Genomic DNA, 14,259 nt, shown 5'->3' with positions numbered 1-14,259 from the left:
CAACTCCTCGCCACCCCACCTCCCTGCCTCTTGGCGTCATAGAAGGCTCTGCTGCCTGCAGGGCAGAGAGGAGAGGGAGGAGGCCAGCGAGAGGGAGCCTGTGTCGGGGCGTGGGAGGAAAGCAAGATAACGCAGGCGACCCGAGAAGGACGGTGAATCTGACTGGCCAGACTGAGAAGTAGGCGAAGGGGAAGCAGCGATACTGGGAAGGTGCGGTGGGACCTGTAGGAGAAGAGAAACAGAAAAGAAAGGAAGAGAAGGGGAGAGGCTAGCAGAGAGGAAGCAGAAAAAGGGAAGGTGGGGCCAAGAAAAAGAGAAATGTGCTGGAGGAGAGGAAGGCGTGGGGCCCTGAAGGGACGCGAATTCTTTTTCCCCAGGTCCAGGCCTTCCAGAGGCTGGGGTTCATCTAGAGACCTGCTGAGGAGGGGCCACACTCGCCTCTTTTGCTCGCAGCCATCTATTCTGCCGGGGGATTCCCTGGAACACAAGAATTCTGGGGCTCTAAGGGACCCTAAAGAGCGTCTGGTCCTGCTCCTTCCTTCATCCGTGACGAAACTTGGGGTGGGAAGGCTGTTCATGCTGGGTTTCCTCTGGGAGTGAGACCTCAAGACAATTGTGGCAGTTCCTGATAGAAACACTAAATAAACCAGGTCCTCTGTGGCAAGGGCTAACGCTTCCAGAAGCTTCTGAATAGATCATTCTATTTGACAAACAGTTATAAAATGCACACTATTACCAAACACTGGGCTAGATGGTGGTAAGAGAAGCATGACTAGAATGGAATCTTAGGCTTTTTGAAGCTTATAAATAAATGGGTGAAATTGGTCATGATTAACTTTGACGCATAATAGTGGTGGTGAGTAATCAGGCAGAGGTTGGCCCAGAGTGCTATAGGAGCCAGCAGCTTGGAGATCCAGGAAGGCTTCTTGGAGGAAGTGACGCTTGATGTGGGAAGGGTTTTCCAGAAAGGGAAGGCAGCATGAGCAAAAGCTCAGAGACATTAATCAGCATCGACTGAATCATTCATTCATGTCTACAACAATCAACACCCACTAGGTGCAAAGTAATGTACCAGAATCTATGCAAGCCACATCTAGCATAGATAATAAGTTATCATTTCCATAATCAAGTTGATTCCAATCTCATAGAGTAGATATGTCATGCACATGAATAAGTAAAACACAACTCAAGATTTCCGTAAGAGCTCTTCAAGCCAAGTGCCATAGGGTTCAGAGGAGGGAGAGGATTCATTTGACTGTATTGATCTGATGAGCTCTGACAGAGGTGTTATTCAAGTTGGGCCATGAAGAATGGGAAATGTTTCAACAGGTAGACAGAACAGGGGGCCAGAGATGAGAAAGATACATCAGGCAGCAGGGAAAAAACTAATGAATGGAAATACAGCACTTGGTTTAAATTAATTTGGCAAGGAAATGACCCTTTCTTTTTCTTTTCTTTTCCTTTTTTTTTTTTTTTTTTTAAGTCTTATCTGTCACCCAGGCTGGGGTGCAGTGGCAGGATCATGGCTTACTCCATCCTTGACCTCCTGGGATCAAGCAATCCTCTAGCCTCAGCTTCCTGAGTAGATGGGACTACAGATGCATACCACCATGCCCAGTGAAGGAAATGAGTTGTTCTTTCCTCTTTTATAGGAATGGGATGGGAAGGAGGAAGGGCTATGAGTACGCTTCACATGTTTGTTGTTGTGCTGTTCCGTTCTTCACACACATGTCCATCAGGCTCCCTGTCAACCTTCCATTCCCCCAGGGTAGGCATATTTTTGGGTACCATGTGCCCAGTGAGCTGGGCCACCCCCCCTCCACCACGTGGTGCCAGACTTGAATGATCTTATGAGAAGGAACCTGTGCTCTGCACATATATTGGTTTATCTGCATTCGTGATGTGTTTTTATTTTGCTTTTCTCCCATTTATCTTCCTAGCAAACTTCCTTTTGTAAAGAATGAATAAAGGAAGCTTATCCACAGCTGAGCTCACGGTTAGGGGAAACAGCACACAGGAGGATGCTTTGGTAGTGACCAGCATTCCAGCTAAAGAATGGAGGTTGGGGGATGAAACAAGGGCACACAAAAACTCAAACTCTTTTTTTCTGAATTTTCTTTGTTTGCCTAGTTGATTTGCTGTCCAAGAATTGGGTGCTTGCACAGCAAATTAGAGACGAATACGATAAGTGAAACAGCCCGCAGCATAATTATCTATGGGGATTGTTGAAAATGCAGATTTCTGAGCCCTATATTGTAGCAGGACAAGCCACAGACAAAACTCCTCAGACATCGAGTTAAAGAAGGAAGGGTTTATTCTGCCGGGGGCATCCGCAAGACTCCTGTCTCAAGAGCCGAGCTCCCCGCGTGAGCAATTCCTGTCCCTTTTAAGGGCTCACAACTCTAAGGAGGTGTGCGTGAGAGGGTCCTGATCGATTGAGCAAGCAGGAGGTATGTGACTGGGGGCTGCATGCACCGGTAATTAGATGGGAACACAACAGGATAGGGATTTTCACAGTGCTTTTCTATACAATGTCTGTAATCTATAGATAACAAAACCGATTAGGTCAGGGGTCGATCTTTAACTACCAGGCCCAGGGTGTGGCGCTGGGCTGTCTGCTTGTGGATTTCATTTCTGCGTTTTAGTTTTTACTTTTTCTTTCTTTGGAGGCAGAAATTGGGCATAAGACAATATGAGAGGTGGTCTTCTCCCTTAATACCAGTCCTGCTGTATTGTAATCACTAGGAATGGGAACCAATAATTTTTATTTTAAAAACTTTTTTCATTAAAAAAATCAACTTTGTTGACTTATAATTTTTATCCAATGATATGCTCCCATTTTAAGTGGACAGTTCAATGAATTTTGACAAATATTCATGCCCTATTTTAGTCAGTTCCTCTCATCCTCAGCTCCAGTTAACCACTGACTTGCTGTCTGCCAATATATGTTAGTTTTTTCTGTTGTGGAATTTCACATAAAAATCATACAGTATACACTACTTCGTGTCTTTCTTTTTAAATTTTTTATTATTTTAAAAATTACTATGGTGATTTTTATTTTAATAGTTTCTGGGGAACAGGTGGTGTTTGGTTACATAGATAAGTTCTTTTGTGGTGATTTCTGAGATTTTGGAGCACCCATCACCTGAGCAGTGTACACTGTACCCAATGTGTAGTCTTTTATCCCTCACCCACTCCCACCCTTCTCCTGTCCCCAAAGTCCATTGCATCATCCTTAAGCCTTTGAGTCCTCATAGCTTAGTTCCTACTTATACATGAGAACATATGATATTTGGTTTTCCATTCCTGAGTTACTTCACTTAGAATAATGATCTCCAACTCCATCCAGGTTGCTGCCAATGCCATTATTTCATTCCTTTTTAAATCCACTCATTGATTGACGGGCATTTGGGCTGGTTCCATATTTTTGCAATTGTGAATTGTGCTGCTATAAACATATGTGTGCAGGTGTCTTTTTTTCATATAATGATTTCTTTTCCTCTGGATAAATACCCAGTAGTGGGACTGCTGGATCAAATGGTAGATCTACGTTTAGTTCTTTAAGGAATCTCCATACTGTTTTCCATAGTGGTCGTACTAGTTTACATTCCCACCAGCAGTGTAGAAGTGTTTCCTTTTCACCAAATTCATGCCAATATCTATTATTTTTTGATTTTTAAATTATGGCCATTCTTGCAGGAGTTAGATGGTATCACATTGTGTGGTGTTTTTTGTTGTTGTTGTTGTTTGTTTGTTGTTGTTGTTGTTGTTTGAGATGAAGTCTTGTTCTGTCACCCAGGCTGGAGTGCAGTGGCTCGACCTCAGCTCACTGCAACCTCCATCTCCTGGGTTCAAGTGATGCACCTGCCTCAGCCTTTGGAGTTCAAGTGATTCTCCTGCCTCAGCCTCCCAAGTACCAAGTAGCTGGGACTACAGGAGTGTGCAACCATCCCTGGCAATTTTTGTGTTTTTAGTAGAGATGAGGGTTCCACCATGTTGGTCTCGAACTCCTGACCTCAGGTGTTCCACCTGCGTCGGCCTCCCAAAGTGCTGGGAGTTTTTCCAATGTTATCTTTTAGAATTTTTATGATTTCAGGTCTTAGATTTAAGTATTTGATTCATCTTGAATTGATTTTTGTAGAAGGTGAGAGATGAGGATGCAGATTTATTCTTCTACATGTGGCTAGCCAATTACCCCAGCACCACTTGTTGAATAGTATGTCCTTTCCCTACTTTATGTTCTCGTTTGCTTTGTCAAAGATCAGTTGGGTGTAAGTATTTGGCTTTATTTCTGGGATTGCTATTCTCTTCCATTGGTCTATGTGCCTATTTTTATACCAGTACCATGCTGCTTTGGTGACAATAGCCTGGTAGTATAGTTTGAAGTCAGGTAATGTGATGCCTCCAGATTTGTTCTTTTTCTTTAGTCTTGGTTTGGCTATGTGGGCTCTTTTGTTCCATATGAATTTAAGTTTCTTTTTTTCTAGTTCTGTGAAGAATGATAATGGTATTTTTATGAGAACTGCGTTGAATTTATAGATTGCTTTTGGCAGTGTGGTCATTTTCACAATATTGATTCTATTCATTCATGAGCATGGGGTGTGTTTCCATTTGTTTGTGTCATCTATGATTTCTTTCAGCAATGTTTTGTAGTTTTCCTTGCAGAGATCTTTCACCTCCTTGGTTAGGTATAGTCCTAAGTATTTTATTTTATTTTTTGCAGTTATTGTAAAAGGGGTTGAGTTATTGCTTTGTTTCTCAGCTTGGTTGCTGTTGGTGTATAGCAGTGTTACTGATTTGTGTACATTGATTTTGTATCCTGAAACTTCACTGAATTCATTTATCAGATCTTGGAGCTTTTTGGGTGAGTGCTTAGGGTGTTCTAGGTATACAATCATATCATCAGCAAACAGCAACAGTTTGACTTCCTCATTACCAATTTGGATGTCCTTTATTTCTTTCTCTTGTCTGATTGCTCTGGCTAGGACTTGCAGTACTATGTTGAATAGAAGTGGTGTAAGTGGGCATCCTTACATTGTTCCAGTTCTCAGGGGGAATGCTTTCAGCTTTTCCCCCTTCAGTAATGTTGGCTGTGGGTTTGTCACAGATGGCTTTTATTACTTTAAGACATGTTTTTTTCTATGTAGATTTTGCTGAGGGTTTTAATCATAAAGGGATGCTGGATTTTGTCAAAGGCTTTTTCTATGTCTATGAATATGATCATATGATTTTTTTAACAAAAAATCTGTTTACGTGGTGTATCACATTTATTGACTTGTGGATGTTAAACCATCCCTGTATCCCTGGTGTGAAACCCACTTGATCATGGGGGATTAGCTTTCTGCTATGCTGTTGGATTTGGTTAGCTAGTATTTTGTTGAGGATTTTTATATCTATGTTCATCAGGGACATTGGTCTGTAGTTTCCTTTTTTTGTTATGTCCTTTCCTAGTTTTGATATTAGGGTGATACTGGCTTCATAGAATGATTTAAGGAGGATTCCCTCTTTCTCTGTCTTTTGGCATAATTTCAGTAGAATTGTTGAGAATTCTTCTTTGAATGTCTGATAGAATTCAGTTGTGAATCCATCTGGTCCTGGACTTTTTTTTTTGCTGGCAATTTTTAAATTACCATTTCAATCTCACTGCTTGTTATTGGTCTGTTCAGAGTTTCTATTTCTTCCTGGTTTAATCTAGGAAGGTTGTATATTTCAGGAATTTATCTGTCTCCTCTAGGTTTACTAGTTTAGCTTGTAAAGGTGTTCATAGTAGCATTGAATGATTCTTTGTATTTCTATTTTATCGGTTGTAGTATCTCCTGTTTCATTTATAATTGAGCTTCTTAGGACCTTCTCCTTCTTTTCTTGGTTAATCTCACTAATGATCTATCAATTTTGTTTATCTTTTCAAAGAGCCAGCTTTTCGTTTTCCTTAGCTTTTTTATTTTTTTTGTTTCAATTTCATTTAGTTCTCCTCAGATCTTTATTTCTTTTCTTCTGCTAGGGTTTGGTTTGGTTTGGTTTGTTCTTGTTGCTGTAGTTCCTTGAGGTGTGACCTTAGATTGTGTATTTGTGCTCTTTCAGACTTTTTAAAGGTACGACTGTAATGCTATGAAGTTTCCTCTTTTTTTTTTAATTTTTATTTTTTGGAGACGGAGTTTCGCTCTTGTTGTCCAGGCTGGAGTGCAATGGCGAGATCTCAGCTCACCGCAACCTCCTCCTCCTGGGTTCAAGCAATTCTTCCACCTCAGCCTGCCGAGTAGCTGGGATTACAGGCATGCACCACCACGCCCAGCTAATTTTGTATTTTTAGTAGAGATGGGGTTTCTCCATGTTAGTCAGGCTAGTCTCGAACTCCCAACTTCAGGTGATCTGCCCACCTTGGCCGAAGTTTTCTCTTAGCACGTTTTTGCTGTATCCCAGAGGTTTTGATAGGTTGTGTCACTATTATCATTCAGTTTAAGGAATTTTTTAATTTCCATCTTGATTTCATTGTTGACTCAAACTTTGTTCAGGAACAGATTATTTAATTTCCATGCATTTGCATGGTTTTGAGAGTTCCTTTGGAGTTCATTTCCAATTTTATTTCACTGTGGTCTGAGAGAGTACTTGATATAATTTTGATTTTCTTAAATTTATTGCGACTTGTTTTGTGGCCTATCGTATGATCTGTCCTGGAGAATGTTCCATGTGCTGATGAATGTTTTTAGGGTATAGTTTAAGTCCACTGTTTCTTTGTTGGCTTTCTGTCTTGGTGACCTGTCTAGTGCTGTCAGTGGAGTATTGAAGTCCCCCACTATCATTGTGTTGCCTTCTATCTTATTTCTTCGGGCTAGTAGTAATTGTTTTATGAATTTTGAAGCTCCAGTGTTAGGTGCATATATATTTAGGATTGTTAATATTTTCCTGTTGGACTAGTCCTTTTATCATTATATAATGTCCCTCATTGTCTTTTTTAACTGTTGTTACATTAAAATCTGTTTTGTCTGATATAAGAATAGCTACTCCTGCTCACTTTTGGTGTCCATTTGCATGGATTATCTTTTTCCACCCCTTTACCTTAAGTTCATCTGAGTCCTTATGTGTTAGGTGAGTCTCTTGAAGACAGCAGATACTTGGCTGGTGAATTACTATCTATTCTGCCATTCTGTATCTTTTAAGAGAAGCATTTAAGCCATTTACATTCAATGTTAGTATTGAGATTTGAGGTACTATTCTGCTCATTGTGCTAGTTGTTGCCTGAACACCTTGTTTTTTCATTGTGTTTTTGTATGGTCCCCATGAAATTTATGCTTTAAGGAGGTTCTATTTTTGTGTATTTCAAGGTTTTGTTTCAAGATTTATAACTACTTTTAGCAGTTCTTGTAGTACTGGCTTGGTGGTAGTGAATTCTCTCAGTATTCGTCTGAAAAAGACTTTATCTTTCCTTCATTTATGATGCTTAGTTTCACTGGATACAAAATTCTTGCTGGATAATTATTTTGTTTAAGGAGGCTAAAGATAGGATCTCCATCCCTCCTAGTTTGTAGAGTTTCTGCTGGGAAGTCTGCTGTTAATTTGATAGGCTTTCCTTTATTGGTTACCTGATACTTTTGCCTCACATCTCTTAAGATCCTTTTTTTCTTTTCAACTTTAGATAACCTGATGACTATGTGCCTAGGTGATGATCTTTTGGTGATGAACTTCCCAGGTGTTCTTCGAGCTTCTTGTATTTAGATGTCTAGATCTCTATCAAGGCCGGGGAAGTTTTCTTCATTATTCCCTCAAATAAGTTTTCCAAACTTTCAGATTTCTCTTCTTTCTCAGGAATACCAATTACTCTTATGTTTGGTCATTTAACATAATATCAAACATAACTTCTTGGAGGCTTTGTTCATTTTTAAAATTCTTTTTTCTTTGTCTTTGTCAGATTGGATTATTCAAAAGCCTTGTCTTTGAGCTCTGAAGTTCTTTCTTCTACTTGTTTGATTCTATTGTTGAAACTTTCCAGTGTGTTTTGCATTTCTCTAAGTGTGTCATTTGTTTCCAGAAGTTGTGATTGCTTTTTAATTATGAGATCTATTTCTTTGGAGATTTTTTTCATCCACATCCTGTATTATTTTTTAAGTTTCTTTAAGTTGATTTTCACCTTTCTCTGATACCTCCTTGAGTAGCTTAATAATTGACCTTCTGAATTCTCTTTCTGACAATTCAGAGATTTCTTCTTGGTTTGGATCCATGTTTGCTGGTGAGCTAGTGTGACCTTTTGGGGGTGTTATAGAACCTTGTTTTGTAATACTACCAGAATTGTTTTTCTGGTTCTTTCTCTTTTGGGTAGACTATGTCAGAGGAAAGATTTGGGGTTCAAGGGCTGCTGTTCAGATTTGTCCCACGGGCAATCCTTTGATGTGGTGCTCTCCCCCTTCCTCTAGAGATGTGGCTTTCTGAAAGCTGGACTGCAGTGATTGTTATTGCTTTTCTCGGTCTAGCCACCCAGCGGGGCTACCAGGCTCTGGGCTGTTACTGGGGAGTGTCTGCAAAGAGTCCTGTGATATGATTCATCTTCAGGTCTCTCAGCTGTGGATACCAGCACCTGCTCAGCTGGAGGTAGCAGGGGAGTGACGTGGACTCTGTCAGAGTCCTTGGTTGTAGTTTTCTTTAGTGCACTGTTTTTCTCGAATGCTGGTTATACTAGCAATGAAGTTGTTACATGGACAGACTCAGGGCCTCTGGGGAGCCAAGATGTTACAGGCAGTGGAATTAGCTGTTGTTTTCTCCTTTTCTGGAGCAGTGCTGTTCTGTTATGAGTTGCTGTAATGGCTTGAGTTGGTTGGCCTCCAGCAAGGAGGTGATGCTTTCAAGAGAGCATTAGCTGTGGTAGTATAGGGGTGGATACAAGCTTGCTCTAAGGTCACCTGGATAAGTATTTGGGTTTCTCAGGTGATGGGCAGGGCCATAGGGCTCCCATGAGTTAGTCTTTTGTCTTCAGCTACCAGGGCTGGTAAAGAAACACCATTAAGTTGGGGCAGTGTTAGGCGTGTCTGAGCTCAGACTCTCCTAGGGCAGGGCTTGCTGCAGCCACTGTGGGGGACGGGGGGTTGTTCTCAGGTCAGCGGAGTTATACTCCAAGAGGGATTATGGCTGCCTCTGCTGCTTCATACAGGTCCCAGGGAAGTGGGGGAAAGCCAGCAGTGACAGGCCTCACGCAGCTCCCGTGTAGCCAGCAAGGCCAGTGCTCCCGCCATGCTCTCCCAACAGAGCTAAATTTATATCCAGACCTCAGGTGTGCAAGGCTGAGATATTGCCCCAGGCTATAAGCCTCCCTGCTGAGAAAGCAAGCAGGGCTTTCAGGTCTCACCCCTCCCTGCTTGCCTTGGCTTCTGTGCTCATATCTGCACTTCCCGTTTTTGCCCCACCCCACAATGCTGTCCAGGAAAATTCATGCTCCGTTGAAATTATTACAAAGTTCTGCTGGAAGTCTCCTCCCTGTGACCCTTCCCCAATTCCACTCTCTGCCCTCCCTGAGGACCCCAGTGAGAGAAAGTCAGAAATGGCTTCCCTGGGCTTCCCTGGGGGCTGGGAGTACTTACAGAGCTCTTCTCACTGCCGCTTCTACTTTTATATTTCACCCGGCTCTCTAAATTTATTTCACCTCTATGTAAGGTTAAATCCTTCTCCTGTGATCTGGATTTTTAGGATCCCCAGTAAGGATGTGTATTTGGAGGCAGACCTTCCCTCTCTCACACTTTAGGCACTCACAGTTTTTTGGCTGTCTCATGAAGTTTGCAGTGGCAAGCTGCTTCTTTCAAAGGGTCTGTGAATTCTTTTGGGTTTCCTGGTATGTTTTGTGGTAGTTCTTGGAGCAAAAGCTCATAATGTGAGTCTTCACACACTGTTCTGTCTCCATCTGAGTGGGAGCTGCAAGTTAGTCCTGCCTACTATTTGCCATTTTTTTCTGAGTCCCCTTTTTTAGTTTTTTTGAGACAGGGTCTCACTCCATCACCCAGGCTGGAGTGAAGTGGTATGATCACAGCTCACTGCAGCCTCAACCTCCCAGGCTCAGGTGATCCTCTCACCTCAGCCTCCGTAGTAGCTGGGACTACAGGTGCATGTCACCACATCCAGCTAATTTTTGTATTTTTTGTAGAAACAAAGTTTTCCCATATTGTGTATGCTGGTCTCCAACTCCTGGGATCAAGCAATCTGCCTGCCTCAGCCTCTCAAAGTGCTGGGATTACAGGTGTGAGCCACCATGCCTGGCCATGTTTTTCTTTTTTGCTCAGTATAATACTTTCGAAGTTCATCCATTCTGTTATAGGTATCATTCATTTGTTCCTTTTATTTTAGAGTTGTATTCACAGTAGATGTACCGTAATTCATGTCATCAACTGTTGATGGACATTTTGGTTGTTTCTGGGTTCTGGTTATTTTGAATAAAGCTGCTGTGATTATTAATGGACAAGTTTTGGTGTGGACATATATTTTAATATGTTTCATATGTTTTATTAAAAATAGAATTGAAATTGCTAGATCATATAAAAGTATGTATTGGTTGGGCGTGGTGGCTCACACCCTTAATCCCAGCACTTTGGGAGGCCAAGGCGGGGGGATCATGAGGTCAGGAGATCAAGACCATCCTGGCTAACACGATGAAACCCCGTCTCTACTAAAAATACAAAAAAATTTGCCGGGCTTGGTGGCAGGTGCCTGTAGTCCAGCTACTCGGGAGGCTGAGGCAGGAGAATGGCGCGAACCCGGGAGGTGGAGCTTGCAGTGAGCCAAGATCGTGCCGCTACGCTCCAGCCTGGGCAACAGAGAGAGACTCCGTCTTAAAAAAAAAAAAAAAAAAAAAAAAAAGAAGTGTGTGTTTAACGGAATAAGAAACTGCTAAATGGTTTTCCAAAGTGATGGTACTTATTCTTATTTTCGCAAGCAATGTATGAGAGAGTCAGGTGTTTCACATCCTTGTGAACACTGGGTATTTTCATCCCGTTTTTATTTAATCCATTTGAGTGGGTGAGTAGTTGTATCCCAACATGGTTTTAATAAGTGTTTTCCTCTTGGCTAATGCTGTTGATCATCTTCTCATGGGTTTATTGGCCATTTGTGTATCTTCTTTGCCCACACTTTCTGTTGAATTGTTTGTCTTTTTATTTTTGAGTTGTAAGACTTCTTTATATATTCTGGATGTACGTAATGCAAATATTTTGTCAGATGTATGTATTGCAAATATTTTCTCCTAGTCAGTGGCTTGCCTTTTCATTTTCTTAATATTATCTTTTGAAAAGCAAAGGTTTTTATTTTGATGGCAAACTTACCAATTTTTCTTCTATGATTCATGTTCTTTGTGTCCTATCAAAAATCCTTTGCCTATCCCGAGGTCATAAACATGTTCTCCTATATTCCTTCTGGAGATTTTATAGTTTCTGCTTTTATGTTTAAGCCTATGATCTATTTCACATGGATTTGTGTGTTCAATGTGACAAGTTAAGGTTCATTTCTTCCTTAAATGTTTGACAGAATGAAGCCATGTCTGCCTGGAGGTTTCTTTGTGGGAAGATTTTAAACTACAAATTCAGGTTCTTTAATAGATATAGGGCTATTCAGATATTCTATTTCTTTGTCTATCCATTTTAGTATTTGTGTCTCTGTAGGCAGAATGACCTCCCAAGGATGCTCATGTCTTAATCCCCCAAGACCGTAAATGTGTTACTGTACATGACAAAAGGGACTTTAAAGATGTGCTTAAAATAAAGATCCAGAGACGGGAAGTTAATCCTGGATTATGTGGGTGGACCCAATGTAATTACAAGTCTTTGTGAGAGGGAGACAGAAGTGTCAAAGTCAGAAAGAAGATGTGACCAGAGAAGCAAGAGGTCAGAGTGGTGTGGTTGCTGCTGGGAGCCAGAAGCCAAGGAATGTTGGCAGCCTGAGGACGCTGGGAAAGGCAGGAAAGATTCTCCCTTAGAGCCTGCAGAAGGAACCCAGTGCTGCCAATACCTCGATTTCAGCAGAAGAAGCCCAGTTTAGGACTTCTGACTTCTGGAACTGTAAGACACTAAATCTGTGTAGTTTTGAGTCTCTGTGTTTGAGGTCATTTATTACAGCTGCAATTAGAAACCAGCACAGTGTCTTTCAAGAAATGTATCCATTTCGTCTGCATTTTCAAACTTGTTGGCATGAAGTTGTTTCTAATACTTTCTTATTAACATTTTAATGTCTGTAGGCTGTGCCATGATGTCCCCTATTTCATTCTTGAGATTGGCAATTTGTTTATTTTTAGAAAATCAGTCAGGCTAGAAATTTATCCAATTTTATGATATTTTCAAAGAACCAGTTTTTGGTGTTATTTTTCTCTATTGTGTGTCCATTTTCTATTTCATTGATTTCTACTCTTACCTTTGCTGTTTCCCTTTTTCTACCTACTTTTGTTTCCATTTGCTCTTCTTTTGCTAACTCCTTCAGGTGGAAGCTTAGATGATTGATTTTAGACTTTTTTTCTTTTTTCACTTCACTTAAAGCTGTGAACATCCTGCCAACCATTGCTTTACCTGCAGCTCACCAGTTTTATTTTCATTTTCATTCAGTGCAAAATATTTTGTAGCATCCCTTGTTATTTAAAACTATGTTGTTTACCTCCAAGTATTTCTATGATTGATTTCTAACTTAATTCCTTTGTGGTCAGAGAACATACTCCATATGATGTCAATCTTTTAAAATTGATTGAAACTTTTTTTTTTTAGATGGAGTCTCGCTCTGTCGCCCAGGCTGGAGTGCAGTGGCGCGATCTCGGCTCACTGCAAGCTCCGCCTCCCGGGTTCACGCCATTCTCCTGCCTCAGCCTCCCGAGTAGCTGGGACTATAGGCGCCTGCCACCACGCCTGGCTAATTTTTTGTAGTTTTAGTAGAGATGGGGTTTCACCGTGTTAATCAGGATGGTCTTGATCTCCTGACCTCGTGATCCGCCTGCCTTGGCCTCCCTGGTGACAAATGTTATCATTTTTTTGGTCTGAAAAAGTATTTATTTCTCCTTAATTATTGAAGTTTCTTTTTCATGGATATTGAATTCTAGGTGGACGTTTATTTCCTCTCAGTACTTAGGAATAATGTTCCTGGCTGTGCTGGGTGACTCAGACCTTTGGGAGGCTGAGGTGAGAAGATGTCTTGAGTCTGGGAGGTAGAGGCTGCAGTGAGCTATGGTTGCACCATTGTACTCCAGCCTTGGTGACAGAGCGAGATCCTGGAAAGAAAGAAAGAAAGGGAAGGAAGGAAGGAAGGAAGGAAGGAAGGAAGGAAGGAAAGAAAGAGAAAGAAAGAAAGAAAAGAGTGTTGGACTTTGTTCTTGGGATCAGCTTGAAAGAAAGAAAGAGAAAGAAAGAAAGAAAAGAGTGTTGGACTTTGTTCTTGGGATCAGCTTGAACCTTTCAAGACCTGTGCTGAAGCTTGTGTGGGGCAAATCTAGAGTACTTGGTACTCCAGGGCTAGTTTATCCCTACTATAAGGTGTGATCTTCTGTCATCCGACTGAATGCCATGGAGGTCTCTTCACTCTGGCTGGTTGGAAGCTGGACCTCTTCTGGCCTTCTGTGAGCCCTGACCATTGTTCAGCTTGGAGCCCCCAGTCATATTTGATCAGTCTTGTGGAATGTCCCCATAAACGTGTGCAGCTTAGTGTTCAGCCATGGATTCAAGGAGGACCTGGGCCGATTTCTGGAGCCCTTTCTTTACATAACTCTCTCTTCTCTGGCACTCTGCACTCTGAATTCCAGCCACCTCAGCCTCCCCAAACTCTACTCGCTGTATCCTCAACTCAGAGACACATCATGCTGTGCTTTGGTTCCCCTCCCTGCTCTGCCATCTTGGAAGTTTCTCCAGGCAGAGGGCCAAGGTGATTGGAAGTCTGTCCTGGTTTCTTTGTCTTCTCTCTGGAATCATGGTCCTGTGCTGCTCATCTGAATACTGGCTTTTAAGTAGATGTGTAGATTGGGATGAAGCCATTTTCTTGATATTGATAGCGCAATGGCAAGCACAGTTCCAATTTTTGGCTTCCAGCCAGTTTTTCACAGCCAGAAGCCAAAACACTACATTTTTTAGGTGTTTCTGATGAACCCTAAATGTGGAGAACTCCTGGGCTATAAGGCAATAAAAGTAATGCCTTGCATTTGTGCCCCAATTTCGAGTTCAGAGACATCTTCATATTCATGACCATTTAGTCCTCACAGCCAACTCTGAGCAAGGCAAGAAAGGGGTTATAATCTCCCTCTTAGGTCATGAAATCTGAGGC

The sequence above is a fragment of the Pongo abelii genome, chromosome 10, assembly GCF_028885655.2.
Source record: "Pongo abelii isolate AG06213 chromosome 10, NHGRI_mPonAbe1-v2.0_pri, whole genome shotgun sequence".
Lineage (NCBI taxonomy): Eukaryota > Metazoa > Chordata > Mammalia > Primates > Hominidae > Pongo > Pongo abelii.
The sequence above is the reverse complement of the archived record's forward strand: the minus strand, read 5'-3'. Positions refer to the sequence as shown.